This window comes from Ochotona princeps, chromosome 4 (assembly GCF_030435755.1).
Source record: "Ochotona princeps isolate mOchPri1 chromosome 4, mOchPri1.hap1, whole genome shotgun sequence".
Taxonomy (NCBI): Eukaryota; Metazoa; Chordata; class Mammalia; order Lagomorpha; family Ochotonidae; genus Ochotona; species Ochotona princeps.
In genome coordinates this window covers 103,787,574-103,805,068 of record NC_080835.1, presented here as the reverse complement: position 1 = coordinate 103,805,068, position 17,495 = coordinate 103,787,574, and the positions used below count along the sequence as shown (strand labels likewise).

The following is a 17,495-nucleotide window of genomic DNA, read 5'->3' as shown; positions in this document are numbered from 1 at the left end:
TGGGTAATTTGTCTGGTACCATTATTCAATTTTGGTATTGAAAAGGATGTACCAGCAATCACTTTTTTTTTTAATTTTTTTCATTACAAAGTCGGATATACAGAGAGGAGGAGAGACAGAGAGGAAGATCTTCTGTCCGATGATTCACTCCCCAAGTGAGCACAATGGCCGATACTGCGCTGATCCGGAGCTGGGAACCAGGAACCTCTTCCAGGTCTCCCACGTGTGTGCAGGGTCCCAAAGCTTTGGGCCGTCCTCAACTGCTTTCCCAGGCCACAAGCAGGGAGCTGGATGGGAAGTGGAGCTGCCGAGATTAGAACCAGTGCCCATATGGGATCCCAGAGCATTCAAGATAAGGACTTTAGCCACTAGGCCATTCCGCCGGGCCCTAGCAGTCACTTTTATAACCAAAGGGTCCTGAGAATCTGCTTGGGTGGCTCTTAATGGTGTCAGGTCACAATAGAAGTCATCAGGATGACAATGGCTTCTGCACCCATGTCCTTTGTGATGAAATTTCAGATGGGACCTTGCAGCGCCCTGATGAATTCTGTCTTTACACTTTTGGCAAAAGTTGCTGAGATGGCTTCAGAGTAGATTAACTTTACACTGCACGTTTTTAAAAAGACACATTTATTCAGGGTCATGATCAGATTAGCAATCAATAGCATGGGTATGAATAAAGAAAAGAAAGAAAAACTGCATGAAAACCTATTGTTGGAGCACTTTACACTTTCCACAGAGCAGAAATTAGAATAATCTGTTATGTAATTACTTACAAAGAAGGTCTTTGAGGCTTTATTTTCCCCCATACTCTTGAGTGCTGACTAGAATGTCATCTTTGTAGCAGCTGAGTCTCCCCTCTACTGTGTTTGGCTGAGTTCACAGGTGTGTTGTAACCTGGAGCTTCCCTGTCACTTCTCTGGCTCACCTCTCCTGCTAAGCTTTGTTTCCCGGCACTCATTCAAGCCTTCTTCCCCTTGGCACAGCTAATGCTCCTGCAAGTGATAGCCACATTGACTCTTATGGTTAGGCAAAATATTGACTGCCACCACCATAGGGGCTGGAGCCTCTGCCTCCAAAGTTCTCTCCCTTCATGGGTCTGAAATGTGAAGATTGTTTGTCATAATTGTCAAAATCATTGTCGCGTCCATGGCCTCTGAAATTACTCCTACTATCATTGCCCAAATCATCTCCGCCATCAGTACAGCTGCCATTCCCTCTATAGCTACTGCCCTGCTTTCCATAACTCTCTCCACCACTTTCCCAGTCTCTGCTTCCTCCAGAGCAAGCAGGGCTGCCTCCTCCACAACCACCAGTATTGCCAAATCCATTGCAACCATCCCCACTACCACCATAACTACCACCACCTTGGCTGCCATCAAAGCTGCCACAGCCACTCAAGTTTCCTCCTTGACCACAATCATCATTGCCACCATAACTACCTCTACGCCCACCACCAACAATTCCAGAACCACTTTGACCTCTTGGGGTAGAAGAAACAATCTATCCCCTTGCTTGAACAGGGCCTTTCTTACTCCACAGCTGTGACCATTAACAGTATGGTATTTCTGAATGGCAGTTCTATCCACAGAGTCATGGTCATCAAAAGTACCATAAGCAAAGCCCCTCTTCTTGCCACTGCTTCCATCAGTCATGATCTCAATCATTTTTATTTTCCCATATTGCTTCAAATAATGTGGGAGATCACACTCTTCAGTGCCTAAGCAAATTAAAGAAATGCCCCCTGTAAATATTTTTTTCAGTTAGAATGGCACTGGGTCTTGGGGAATTTTCTTTGGAGACAGCCCTCTTTGGTTCTAGCACTCTTCCATCCACTAGCATGGCCTTGCATCCATGACTGTGTCCACGCCTCCATGGTGGCGTAGGTAACAATCCTTCAGCCACTGGAGTGCTTGGTGTTCAGATCTCATCCCACACAGTCCGTGAACATTCCCCACTGCTTAAAATGGCTTCATAGACTTTCTTGACTTATTTGGAAGCTCAGTCCTCTGATGGAGAGATTCCGTGGCTGTTTGGGCTCTTTGGGGAGCTCTGACCTAACGGCAGTGTGAAGAGAGGGTGATGCTTCCTTGGTAGTGTCCACAAACAGAATGCCAAGAGGTATTTATTTATTTGAAGGAGTGAAAGAGAGAAATCTTTCAATTGCAGGTTCATTCCCCAAATGGCTGCAATGGATGGAAGCTCTCATCTGCTTTTTTCCCCAGGTGCGTAAGTAGGGGGCTAGATCAGAAATAGAGCAGCAGGTACTCAAATCAGCACCCACGTGGGATGCTGATACCATTCCCAGCACCCAGCATCCAAGCTGCATTTTCTTTTTGTTTCTCTTACACAGACATCATAATGATGTTACACCTCTTCTTTAAACACTCTGTGTCCCCGACCCATTACTGAAGGAATAAAGTTTGAATTTTTAACTTGGCCTCTGTATTTTGATTTCTTGTGACTTCTGAGCACCCTCACAGCCTTCTATGTCTTCAGTGCCTATATTTGGAACTCTATGGATGGAAAATGGTTCTGTTTCAATGACTCCAATGTTTTCAGGGTGAGAAACATTGTGTAAATTTCTTCTTTACTTGGATTAGCCATATGAACCAATTCTGAGCCCAGGATGGCAAGAGTCCTGCAGGTCAAGACTTGCTGTTCTCTCTGTGTGGCTTTTTCCTCATAAGAGCCCTGTCTGGTTGACAGCTCTGTGCATGGTCCACTTACCTTGTTTTCTACATTTTATGGTGCTACAGGCTTAGTGTCCTGTGGCTTTATGCTCGGTAGAAACCTCTGTAAAGCATGGTTAAAAATAGGTACATCAGAACTGTGGGATATGGCTGGCATAGCACAACAGGTGAAGCCACAGCTTATGACATACCAACCCATGTAAGACTGCCCTGGTTTGAGTCCTGGATTCCTTACTTCTGGTTTGGCTCCATCCTGATGCTCCTGGGAAAGCAGTGGATGACAGCTCATGGCTTTGAGCTCCTGCCATCTACATGGAAGAACAGGATGCAGTTCCTGCCTCCAGCCTTGCCCAGTCCCAGCTATTGTAAACACTTGGAGAATGAGCCAGCAGATAGAAGATGAAGTTTCTCTCTCTCTCTCTTTCTCTACTTTTTCTCTCCCATTCTCCCTTTCCCACTCCCTGTCTTTACTCTCCATCTTTTCTTCCACCATCTCTTGCTGCCTACTTTTTTTTATTAAATTTACTCATTGATTATATTGTGTTGTAATTACATGGAATCTGGGATTCTCCCCGAACCCTCCCCCCATGGTGGGTTCCTCCACCCCGCTGCATAACCATAGTTCAAGTTTAGTTGAAATTCCCTCCCTGCAAGTATTTGCCAAGCATAGAGTCCAACATCCGATAGTCCAGACAAGTCCAACTACTTATAGGGAAGACCCTCTCTGGTCTGAGGGCAGAGTCAGCAGAGTATCTTCCCGGTCAAATAAAAGCACTAATATACCATCTGCAACAATTAACATCCTTATGGAATTAATTGACATGGTATTGTTGCTGCCTACTTTTAAAAACAGAAATGAAATCTTTTTAAAAAGAACTTTTGAAAAGGGATAATCAAGTGTATTTGTGTGTTTTGTTTATTTGAAAGAGAGAGTCAGGGAGGAAAAAAGATGGCCGACCGCAGAGAGCTGGTGTAGGGTGGAGTAGGGAAAAAGGGGAACCGATCCAGCAGAGAAACAGGCCAGGAAACACAAAATTGTAGGGAGAAGAGCGGGAAGGTCACTGGAGTTCACTAACGCAAGAAGATCTACACAGCGTGAAGGAACAGCTGCAAAAAGTGGGAAAGAAAATACAGCACGCTGTGAGAAACTTGGTGAGTCACGATCCCAGGCAGGGGGAAGGTGGCAGGGACTCAACCGTCCCAGGGAAAACAGAGGTGGCTGGAAGGATAGGCGCCCACATCGACAGGGGCACCAGTCCACTGCAGGGCAGGAACCCTGAGAGGAGGCAACTGGACTGATCATAGGGAGCATCATCCCCTGCAGAAGTGGAGGATAAGCAGGGGAGATTTCCCAGAAGCATGCCTCCCAACTGCACAGCAACTTTGAGAGAGTGTAGAGGGAACTGGAGCGGCGCTGTGGGACCGGGGCTCAGAAATCCCCATATCAGCTCCAAACAGTGGACTGGCTCCTAGAGAATCCAGTGGATCCTATTGCTGGGCTCAGCCTGAGTTTCAGAGGCTGGGCAACACTCAGCAGAACCTCACGACCTGGGCAGAAGAGAAAACTAGTAGGGGCACGGCTGCGTGCCCCTCACAGCTCTGTGCCTCTCAGGGCTCCGCTGCCACCGTTGAGAAAGTGCAACTGAGAAAGTAGCTTCTCTCTGGGGCAGAATCCCCTGCTGGGCTCAGCTGGAGAGGCCAAACCAGAGCCAGCTCAGCTGAATCTGCCTGACAGGTTCTCCCAGCAGGAGCCCGCTCAAAAAAACAACCTGCCTGCCACTTCGGGATGTCGTTGCACAAAGCCCCTCCAGTGGCAGCTAGAGACTGTAGGAGTGCTGAAACCTCTAGCACTGGTGGTGATATTGGCAACCTTGGCGGGACCCAGGCAAAGACAGGGACGGCAAACTAACACACATTCCCCCATAACGAAATGCTGCGGTACTGGAAGGGCGCTAGGACCCTGAAGTGCGGTAGCTGGCAGCTGAGGCAGCGAGGTTGAAATCCCCAGGACCACAGATAAACTAAATTCTGGGCCAACCCAGGCCGGGGGAAAGAGGCTGAGGAGCGGGGCCGCCAGATACTGTACCTCAGACAAAAACACAAAGCAAAAAAAAAAAAAAAAAAAAAAAAATCCAAGAGACGAGACCCTGGCGCCTAGGCACTGAAACCTAAGGTGCTGAAAGCTGAAACTCAGAAGGGAAACAAAAAACAAAAACTCCCTGGGCCAGAAGGAAAACAAAATCCTAGGCTAGCAAGACCTCAGGCCACCCACTAGGTGGCAACAGAGGTCAAGGGTGAGAAACCAGCAACATCTTGGGCCACAAATATGAAATGGAATAAGAGAGTTAGTGACGTAGACACAGCTTGCTCCGCCCCAAAAAGCCACCATAAAGCCTGGTCAATCGCAGAGATTACAGATTAAGAAATTGAAGACATCTCTGATAAGGAGTTCAGAAAAATAATTATAAAACTCTTCAGAGACAATGAAAAACGATGGGATGAACTCAAAGATTTTAAAAACTACATAATCACAGAAACAAAATCACTCAAAAACGAGATCCTAGACTTGAAGAACAAAGTTGAGAGCTTAGCCAACAGAATTACAGCAGCAGAAGACAGGATATCTGACCTGGAAGATTCCCAGAATGAAAGCAGGCAGATTATTAACCAACTAGAGTCACAACTACACAAGGCGACCAAGATGATCCAGGAGATGAATGACAACATCAAGAAGTCAAATATCAGAATCATGGGGCTCCCAGGAGGAGTGGAAAGAGAGACAGGCATACAACCAGTACTTGAGGAAATTATGCAGGAGAACTTCCAAAATACCTGGAACATGAACCCAATCCAAATTCGGGAAGGCCAGAGGACTCCCCACAGGGTGGACCCAAAACGATCCTCCCCAAGACACGTGGTAATCAAGCTACCCTCCAATGAATACAAAGAAAGAATCCTAAGGTTAGCACGAACCAAAGAGAAGCTTACATTTAGGGGCAGGACCATCAGAATCACTGCCGACTTCTCAGAACAGACGCTCGAGGCAAGAAGGGAGTGGAACAAAATCTTTCAAGTACTGAAAGAGAACAACTGTCAACCAAGAATACTCTACCCAGCAAAGATTTCAATTGTATACGAGAACGAAACTAGATACTTCCACAGCAAAGAGAAATTAGAAGAATATGCCAACACAAAACCAACTCTACAAAATCTCCTTAGAAATGTGCTACTCCCAGAGAAAAAGAAAGCAAGCCATAAGCAAAGATGGCAGTCTGGGAGATCTCAATAAAGTCCATCTACAGAAACAACAATCAATTACCAACAGCCTCAAAAACACAGACATATGTCACGGCAAAATTATAATTTCTCAATATTAACCCTCAACACAAACGGCTTAAATTCATCAATCAAAAGGCACCGATTAGCAGACTGGGTTAAAAATCAGGACCCAACTATACGCTCCCTGCAAGAAACAATCTAACCAGAAGAATCTCCAAGAAACTAAAAGTGAAAGGGTGGAAACGAATATTCCATGACAATGGACAAGAGAAAAAGGCTGGTGTGGCAGTCCTATTCTCAGATGATACGGACATCAAAGTAACGAATGTCAAAAAGGACAGGGAAGGATGCTACATCTTCTTGAAAGGGAGGATCCAACAAAAACCAATCGCAATTCTTAACATTTACGCTCCTAGCCCAGACGCACCCAGCTACGTGAAACAACTACTTTTGGACTTAAAGGGAGACATAGATGAACATACGATAATTCTGGGAGATCTGAACACCCCACTAACACCAATAGATAGATCAACGCAGCAAAAGCTCAACAGAGAAGCCACAGAACTCACACAAACAATAGAACAACTGGACCTAGTAGACATCTATAGAATATTTCATCCTAAGGCCACAGACTACACCTTCTTCTCAGCAGTGCATGGTACCTTCTCCAGGATAGACCACATAATAGGTTACAAAGCAAGTTTAACTAACTACAAAAATATCAGAATCAAACCATGTACCTTCTCAGACCATCACAGAGTGAAACTGGAAATCAACAACTCAAAATGTCCAGGAAACGTGTAAACTCCTGGAGGCTGAACAATATACTATTAAACGAACAGTGGGTTAGAGAAGAAGCTAAAGACGAGATCAAAAAATTTATGGAAACCAACGAAAACCCAGATACAAAAGCCCAAAATTTATGGGACACTGCCAAAGCAGTGTTACGTGCTAAGTTTATTGCAATTAGCACGCACGCCAAAGCCCAAGAAAGACAACAAATAGAGGAATTAAGCACACACTTCCAGGAACTGGAAAAGCAACAGCAGAAGGACCCAACAAACAAGAGGAAACAAGAAATTATCAAAACAAGACAAGAACTAAATCAGAAAGAAATTTTAAAAAATATTCAGAAAATAAATGAATCAAAAAGCTGGTTCCTTGAGAGGATAAACAAAATAGATACCCCATTGGCCCGATTGACAAAGAAAAAACAAGACAAAGCAAGAATTAGCAGCATCAAAGATGAAAAAGGCAACATAACAACAGACACTACTACCAGTAAGGAAATAATTAGAAATTATTACAAAGAACTATACGCCAACAAATCCGATAACCACTTGGAAATGGAAAGATTCCTAGACTCCCACCACTTACCAAAACTCACCCCAGAAGCAACAGAAGTCCTGAATAAACCCATTACCAAATCAGAGATAGAATCAGCGATTAAAGAGCTCCCAACAAAGAAAAGCCCAGGCCCATATGGTTTTACCACAGAATTCTCCAAAAATTCCAACCAGAGCTAACCCCAATCCTTTACAAGTTCTTCAAAACAATAGAAAAGGAAGCAACTCTTCCAAACTCATTCTATAAAGCTAATATCACCTTAATCCCCAAACCGAATAGAGAATTAACAGAGAAGGAAAACTACAGGCCGGTCTCCCTGATGAACGTTGACGCTAAGATCCTCAACAAAATCCTAGCCAATAGAATTCAAAAAAACATCAGACAGATCATCCATCCAGACCAAGTAGGTTTCATCCAGAAAATGCAGGGATGGTTCAACATAAGGAAATCCATAAATGTGATACATCACATCCAAAAACTGAAAAACAAAAACCATATAATAGTATCAATAGATGCAGAAAAAGCCTTCGACAAAATTCAACACCACTTCATGTTAAAAACCCTAACCAGGGTGGGGACAGAAGGAACAATCCACAATATAATCAAAGCAATATATGAAAAACCCAATGCCAGCATCATACTAAATGGAGAAAAACTGGATCCCTTCCCACTGATCTGGAACAAGACAAGGCCGCCCACTATCACCAGTGCTATTCAATATAGTCCTAGAGGTACTTGCAGAAGCCATAAGACAAGACAAAGAAATCAAAGGAATCCAAATTGGAAATGAAGAAGTCAAGCTTTCACTATTCACAGACAACATGATTCTTTACATAAAAGAACCAAAAAACTCAATGCAAAGACTCCTAGAACTCATACGAGAATTTGGCAGAGTGGCAGGATACAAGATAAATGAACAAAAATCAACAGCCATAGTGTATGCAAATGGCCACAAGATGAAAGAAGATCTAACCAACAAGCTGCCGTTCAAAATAACAGAGAAAAGCATGAAATATCTGGGAATAAATTTAACTAAAAGTGTAGAAGACCTTTATGGAGAAAATTACAAGACACTCAAGAAACAAATAGAATAAGACCTCAAAACATGTAACAACATCCCATGCTCCTGGATAGGCAAAATTAATATCATCAAAATGTCTATACTACCCAAAGTAATATATACATTAGATGCAATCCCAACCAAATTACCCACAGCATTCTTCATTGAACTGGAAAAAATGATACACAGATTCATCTGGAAACACAAAAAAACCACGAATAGCCAGAACCACTCTGAAGAACAGGAACTTATCAGGGGAAATCACAGTACCGGATCTATGGACATACTATAGAGTGGTGGTTATCAAAACAGCCTGGTACTGGCACAAAGATAGAGAGGAAGATCAGTGGAACGGAATAGAAACAACAGATGGAAACCCACACAGATACAATCAATCTTTGACAAAAAGACAGACAACAACCCAAGCAAATGGAAAGGTCTGTTCAATAAATGCTGTTGGGACAACTGGTTGATAGCCTGCAGAAACAAAAAGATAGACCCACATCTATCACCATACACTAAGATCAAATCTAAATGGATAAAAGACCTAAATCTACATCCAGAAACCTTCAAACTTTTGGAAGAAAATGTTGGAAACACACTGCAACACTTAGGAGTAGGCCCAAACTTCCTAAAAAAGACTCCAAAAGCAGTAGAAATCGAGACCAAAATAAACAATTGGGACCTCATCAAACTAAGAAGCTTCTGTACAGCAAGGGAAGCAATCAACAAAGTAAAAAACAACCTACAGAACGGGAAAAGATCTTCGCATACTACATAGGAGATAGAGGGCTGATTTCCAGAATATACAAAGAACTCCAGAGAAACCAAAATACCAGAACAAACAAACTGCTCAAGAAATGGGCACAGGAAATGGGCAGACATTTCACAAAAGAACAAACCCAAATGGCAAACAAGCATATGAAAAAATGCTCAAGTTCCCTGGCAATAAGGGAAATCCAAATGAAGACAACAATGAGGTACCACCTAACTCCAGTAAGGATGGCAAACATACATAATACCACCAACACTTGCTGGCGAGGATGTGGGGAAAAGGGAACCCTTCTCCACTGCTGGTGGGACTGCAGACTAGTACAACCTGTATGGGAATCAGTATGGCGAATACTCAAACAACTGAAAATCAACATACCATATGATCCAGCAATAGCACTCCTAGGGATATATCCAAAACATCTCCTACACAAGAAACCAACATGCACATCTATGTTCATAGCAGCACAATCCACAATCCACAATCGCAAAAACCTGGAAGCAGCCAAAATGCCCATCAATAGAAGACTGGATAAGAAAGCTATGGTTCATCTACTCTATGGAATACTACTCAGCTATTTAAAAAAAACGAAATGTAGTTCTTTGTGGACAAATGGGCCCGACTGGAATCCATCATGCTAAGAGAAATGAACCAATCCCAAAAGGTTAAATACCACGTTTGCCTTAATCTGAGATGATAAGATGACAACTTGGAAGATAATACCTGTAAATTGTAATAATAGTGCAATCTATAACAACCTGTATCCAATGTAATAAGATAATGCAATGTAAACTATAAACCAACAATTAATGTCAAAATACTTAAGATCTACATTGAAAATCTGTAACACCTACTTTACCCTCAATACACTATGTTAATCCGTGATGGGGGGAATGCAGGGAAGTCTTTCAGGACCTGGCTCCACCTCTGGACCCCCATGCTCTCTCGCAGTGACCATCGGGATTGCTCCGAAAACCCCTCATAGCAAACAATCATACAAACTAAAAAAATCTAAAATAAATAGACAAACAACAAAAAGTAGAGCCTGGAATCTGACAGGAAAGAGCTGGCGTGGATTGGCTCATGCCTTGCTGGGTGGGACACAAAGATTAGTCACTCCTCACCATGGTGTTGGGGATTTTCCTGCACACCCCCCCAAAAACAAACAAACAAAAAAATGTTCAGCACCTTAATTGTCGACAAATGTCTTGTTAGAGTTACAAGTCAGTCTAGATCACCCTAAAATCTGCCAATATCAGCAAAATTATACTTCAACACAACAAATGGCTAAATACTAAAAAGAAATAGACACGAGACAGCTGAATGGTACCTTATAGACATTTTAAGGTATATAGCAGTCAGTTCTGTATATAAAACTAAAACTGAAATGTCAATGGGCTAATCATAGGTTGTGGTTAAGAACTTGCTCTCTCTCTCTTTTTTTTTTTTTTTTTTTTTTTTGTAACACACTGGTTACTCACAACCATGTCAATTCCATAATGTTGCAAATTGCTGTTGATGTTATGTCGGGACTCTTGGTTGAATGGGATGATCCTCTGCCAGCTCTAACAATGTACCAGAAATGATCTCCCCAAGAGACTGTTCAACCCATCTGGACAATAAATAGCTGGACTTTATACTTGGTATATGTTTACAAGGAAAGAATCTTGATTGAATTTGAACTGTAATACTGCATCAAGGTGGAGGAAGCTACCAGGGGGGAGGGGCATGGGGGGGGATTCCCAGAGCCTAAGAAACTGTAACATAATGCAAAACAATTAATTAAAAAAAAAGATGTTAAAAAAAACCTACAGGTGGTATCACAATGCTAGACATAGATATTTTATTTTCTAGGATTCCAGCAAGCCTCTTGTATCCATTAAAGCTAAAGTTTAATTGTAAACTATAGGTATGGTTTATTCAGATTACTAAAAGCAAAATATAACTCTAAACAATTGGTAACTTTAACACACTTAAGAGAATTCTCAAGTAGCTGTTGCAAAAGCTGTTTTGTTTTATGTGTTACCCGATACACATGTGCATGTTTATGAATGAGAATTGCTAAGCTAAATCCTTTTTAAAAATTATGTATAGATGCATAATTAGGCTCTTAGAGAGTCATGTCTGTTACTGTTTTCTTAGGACCTACAAGATCTGTTCAGCTTAATAGTTCTACACGATTTTAAATGGACTTACTGCTAGCGTACAGTTTCAAGATTGGCCATGGGAACCCAAATCCTCATAAGCTAGATGGAAAATATATGGATATATGTATGCAAGTGTTTAATGATAATTCAGATGTCAGAGAATGTTAAAATGCTCCAACATGGGAAACAGCTCCTACAGCAGACTCATAGACTGTCATTTTTAAGAAGCACTCAGTGGCCTCAGAATCAGCCCAAAAGGCATTCTGATCTGACAGGAGAGCCAACAAGAGAGCCAGCATATCAGGTGTGGAATGCCAGGACACTACTGCAAAGAGTGTCCATCAGTGAAGGGCCTCAGTGGTCCACACCCCAGTGCAAAGAAGCAGCCATCAAGGACGGTTGTGCTCTTCTCTCAATGGAGCAGAGAACTTCCACTTTGTGTGTTGCCAGGTCTGATGGGGTTGTTGTTGATTCAAGAGGCTTCCACAGCCTAAACATTGCGTGTCTGAAGCCTCAGGTGATCACTGACATCACACATAAGAGTGCTAATTTGTTAAATCCACTAGAATCACTGTGTACACTGGCTTCCCATGCAAGACCATATATTCAGAGTTATAGTAAAATTAATAGTACACCTTGCTATATTTTAGTATAAAGATTTATTATCTCAGTTTTGGTTAGGTTTGAATATTTAACTCTTTTGCTCTAAGAACTCAGTTTGCATTTACCTGTCCTGTGATGGAATTATATCCTGATGCTGTATGCTAACCCTTGCATTGTTTCTGTTCCTTCTGATTGATCTAGGTTAGCAATTTCATGCAGCTCAAAAGAAGTTTCATGTGTTCCATTGAGCTCATTGAGTATGTTCCAAAATTTGAGACTTAAAGGAGTTAACTTAGACAGATGTAAATCTAGTCCACAGTCTTAAATTAAAGTTTACTCAGACAAAGATTGAAACCTAACAATTCTTTTACATCTAAGTTCTGAAGCTCAAGTGTTCAAACTGCTAACCGAACTCACAACCTGATAGGCTGGGAAAGTTAACTATGTTATGTCTTGTTATTTAGACTTCAACAGAGAGATCTTTTAAGTGCCAGAATGTACATCGAACATGTGATGATTTCTGCCTTCTATCAGGAACCACTAGCTGGACCCCCTACTACTGCTGTGACCCAATGGCGCCCCCTCTCAGCAGGAAGTAGTAAGAGTAGATGACGACGTCCCTTTTCCCTAAAAGCAGATGGGGTCCATTTTTCTGTTTGAAAATGTAGGAGCTAGATGGAATAACAGGCAGTTAGGGTCTCCGGTTCCTGGTAAAACTGTCTTGTATACATGTAACAATGTTAGCACCATGACATTCCTGAATGTATTTTCAACAATACTTATACATTGTTAAGTATGTCTTTTTGAATCTCACCAGCCAGCTGCTCCCCAATATACCATCATATATGTACCACCCCAGTAAAAGTCCACAATGGAAAGATCTGTTCAATAAATGCTGTTGGGACAACTGGTTGATAGCTTGTAGAAACAAAAAGATAGACCCACATCTCTCACCATACACCAAGATCGAATCTAAATGGATAAAAGACCTAAACCTACATCCAGAAACCTTCAAACTTTTGGAAGAAAATGTTGGAAACACACTGCAACACTTAGGGGTAGGCCCTCACTTCCTAAAAAAGACTCCAAAAGCAGTAGAAATCGAGACCAAAATAAACAACTGGGACCTCATCAAACTAAAAAGAGTGAGAAAAAAAGTACAATACAGCCTATCAAGGTCAAATCTGATAATTCATAGACAACAGACTCAAAGCGGCACTAAACAACAATAAAACTACTATACCAATGCATGAGGGGGGAATCGGGTGCGATCCTGACAACCTCTTAATAGGAGGTCATGTGCGTGGAGCAGGGGGGCACTCCAGAGTGGAGCAGGTGGTAAGGAGGAAGCTTGGATCCCAACCAGGAAGGCTCCCAGATCTTCACCACAAACTACTAATACGAGCAACAAGGACTATACCCCAACTACCAAGGAGGCCACAGGGAATTGGATGCCCTCGGAGGCTGAGTACTCTGAGGTCACCCACCCCCAACCGGAGCTCCTGCTAGGGATGGAAGAAGTCCAAACACTACCGCGCAGAAACCAACGTCATTGGAAAGACAACCAGAAGCCCTGAGCGGTCAGCAGACACAGAAGAACAATTAATGTCCTTCGGGACCAGGGAGGAGAGCTTTCTCTGGTCCGAGCCTGGCTCCACCTCTGGACCCCCGCCCAGCCTCGCAGTGACCATCGAGATTGCTTCGAAAACCCCTCACAACAAAAAAACAATCATACAAACTAAAAAAAAAAAAAAAAAAAACTAAAATAAATAGACAAACAACAGAAAGTAGAGCTTGAAATCTGACAGGAAAGAGCTGGCGTGGATTGGATCATGCCTTGCTGGGTGGGACACAAAGATTAGTCACTCCTCACCATGGTGTTGAGGATTTTCCTGCACACCCCCCCCCCAAAAAATGTTCTGCATCTTAAATGTTGACAAATACCTTGTTAGAGTTACAAGCCAGTCTAGATTATCCCAAAATCTGCCAAGATCAACAAAATTATACTTCAACACAACAAATGGCTAAATACTAAAACGAAATAGACACGAGACAGCTGAATGGTACCCTATAGCCTTTTCAATGTATATAGCAGCTGGTCCGGTCCTGTATATAAACTAAAATTGAGATGTCAATGAGCTAATCATAGGTTGTGGTTAGGACTTGTTTTTTTGTTTGTTTGTTTTTTGTTTTTGTTTGTTTTTTGTTTTTTTACATACTGGTTACTCAAAACCATGTCAATTCCATAACATTGCAAATTGCTGTTGATGTTATATTGGGACTCTTAATTGACAGTGAGGATATTCTACCAGCTCTAACTTCGGACCAGAAATGGTCTCCCCAAGAAACTGTTCAACCCATCTGGACAATAAGTAGCTGGACTCCATGCTTAGTGTATGTTTGCAAGGAAAGAATCTTGATTGAATTTGAACTGTAATGCTGCATCAAGGTGGAGGAATCCACCAGGGGGGAGGGGAGGGGGAGGGGTGGGAGGATTCCCAGAGCCTATGAAACTGTCACATAATGCTAAATATTAATAAAAAATTTTAAAAAAAAGTCCACAATGTTTTGGACAGAGTGATAAAAATCAATCAGTACCTCCAGGGACAATGGTCTAGCACCTTCCTAAATTTCACCAGTTAGCTACCAGTATAATTAAAGTAAATGAGAACTGAGGACCACCCATGTCAGGAGAAGTTATTCTAAATGGCATTAAACTGGCAGCCTGCATGTTCAAGGAATGGAGCAGGATTATGGCCTTAGAAACCTTGATGGTTGCTGTGCTAGTAGTCGCCATGCTCTTCTTGCACTGCATGTGCAAACAGCAGGCCTGGGAGCAAGTTGTCATTGGACAAGCCATGATGGCACTGGTTGTGGAAAATCCTAGCGCTCAAGTTTGGCTGAACATGATGTGTTAATAGGTGATCAGAGACGGATAAGATCTGACGGGACTCTCCAAGTGATAACCCCCCACATCATGCCATGCGGCTCCAGTCTTCAAAGAGGCTTGTCTAATATAATGGGGCCAAGCCTTTGCCGGATAAGTGTTTAGCCAATGACGGGCACCTTTCTGATACCCCGCCAACCTAAGACAGGGAGCCCTGGATGACTGGCAGGGCTGCCCAGTGACGGGTAAGAGCTGAGGGTCCCTCAGAATGAACCTAAGGCAGGCAGTGCTTATCTTGCTTCACGAACCTTTTCTCTTTTCGCCGTTTTCATTGATATATAGAAAAAAGGGGGAAATGTCAGGAGCCATGCACTATAGCCACACTGAAGCCATTTTGAATATAGACCTATGGGATAGTGGAAAACCCCCGGTTGGCTAGATGCTTGGGAAAGAAGTTATGAAACTAATCACACACTTAGCTTCAATTGTTCCTAGCAACTGTTTCAGAATGTGATTGATGCTGTACTTACCAACATCTTGTTACTGATTACCTACGCTATTGTAGATATGTTGGTTACTATTGTTGATATGGTGGCTGCTCAAGAACAATCGGTCTTGAGACCATGGCTTGCATCCCAGTTTCTCTTTCCCTGAGCCTTAGTTACTGAAGAATATAAAAACCCTCAGTTGAAATCAATAAACTGACAGCTTGATCAGACCTACTATCTTCCTGTCCATTCTTTGTGTCTCTTGTCCCTTCATTCTCTCCTAGGTGGCTGCGACCCCGTTGACTGTCCTGCTGGATAGGACACCACAGGAGTGCAAGTAGCCACCTCCCCTACTGCACCCCTGCTGACGGCCAAGCTGCCACCTCCCCAACTGGACACCGCACCCAAGGACAAGCCGCCACCTGCCCTCCCAGACACGCACTAGGGCCAAGGCACAGCCTCCCCTTCCCGGATCCCTGTATTCTGGGGGGGTCTTACCTTGTAGATGTTCTTTTGGATCTGTGGACTCCTCCCAGCGAGGTTCAAAAACCAGGCATTCTGGGGGCAGCACAAACTCCACCTCGCACACAGCCGGCCCCACGTTCATCATGGTGGCCCTCCCCAGGTAGGGTGCAGGTGGACAGCAGGTGGGATGAGGGCTAGCTGGAGTCCACGTGCCCTGTCATGTCCACTCATGGGGCCCGCAGCACATCTTCTGGCAGCAGAATCGTTCCACTTGGGAGAGTGCAGCAACACGTCCTATTCCTCTGCTGCCTCTTTGCTGACTGAAGATGCGGGGCCGCAGCTCCTCTCAGGAAGTGACCATGCGGCCAATCCCTCTGTGTCAGCACCACGCAGGATTCCTCTGCCGTCAGGGACCCTTTTCTTCTTCCTCCCCAACCCCACGGCACCCGGCTGTGCTTCCTCTCCTCGCTCAGGGAAGTTCTGTGTGGCCAGACAGGGCCTGGGGCTCCTTGCTGCTCTGGGCCCTGGAGCGCAAGGGCAGAAATGCACGTACTTCTCCAGCACGGAGGACTGTGGAGGACCCCAGGGAGCAGAGGTTGTGCTTCCGGAGAGGAGGGCTCCCACCTCACCGCCACCAGCACCACCTCCCCTGGGTGTCTTGATGGAAGTCCGAGCTGCTGCACCTATTGTTAAGAAAAAAAAAACAGATTTATTTATTTTTATTGCAAAGGCAAATTGGAATATAGGATGGGGGAGATAGAAGTTTCTCTTCACCTGTTCACTCCCCAGATGGCCAAAATGAACCAGGAAGTTTATCTTGGTCCCCCTAGCGAGTACAGCTCCCTGCCTGTGGCCTGGGAAAGCACTTGAGCATGGACCAAAGCCACCGGAGTAAGAGAACTGAAAGAATCTCCTGGCTTCTGGCTTTGGATTGGCTCAGTTCCTTCCATTGCAATCACTTGAGGAGTGAATCAGCAGACAGAAGATCTCCTTTCTGCCTTTATTCCTCTCTGTACATCTGACTTTCCAAGAAAAATCAATAAAATATTTTTAAAATAAAAAAAACAGATGCACCATCTTTTAATCTCTTATAGATCTCCAGCAAATGTGAAGATATCTCCCATGGTGTTAGCTTGAATCATGGAAACCATACATGATCTTTTAAAATGTGTGCACATTCCTTTTAATATAGCCTTTTTAATGCCATTGTTGGCTGCTGGCAACAATGAAATATATAATATATAGTTCATTAATATGTCACAATATACACACTTATGAATATAATATATTCATAAATATATAATGAAACAGATTTTGATTGCCCTCATGATGCCAATAATGCTACATTTTATACTATTAGTATAGACCCCTGATTATTACCCCAGTTAGCAGAAATGTCTTAAAGCAGCTATCTCTATAATTGGATGTGTTTTGCCCCAAGCTCTAACTATCCAGTCCTAGAGGAAAGTTCTCTACTTGTAAGTTGTATATTTACCAGATGACTGCTGTAGATCTGCATCCAGTGACTTCTTTCACTAATATCTTTTGTTTGTCACTGTGGACCTGTGACCCTGACCTCATGAATAGAGCTGAGATTTCCTTCACTGAAGCTATTCAAGACATGCTTAGATTCTCAGTGAGGTCCTCCTGTACATCCATAGGAGTTTGCATGAATTATTTGTCTTCTAGGTGCCAAAAATCCTCTATACTTAGCATAATTTTAGGGAATCTTTTAATGTTAGGTTTCTGCTTAA

At 43.1% G+C, this 17,495-nt stretch overlaps 1 pseudogene; it reads right to left on the bottom strand.

Annotated features, from left to right (window-relative positions):
• Positions 1-1,026: 1,026 nt before the first annotated feature.
• LOC131477947 (heterogeneous nuclear ribonucleoprotein A1-like) lies at positions 1,027-15,886 on the bottom strand (annotated as a pseudogene).
• Between the last annotated feature and the right edge of the window lie 1,609 nt (positions 15,887-17,495).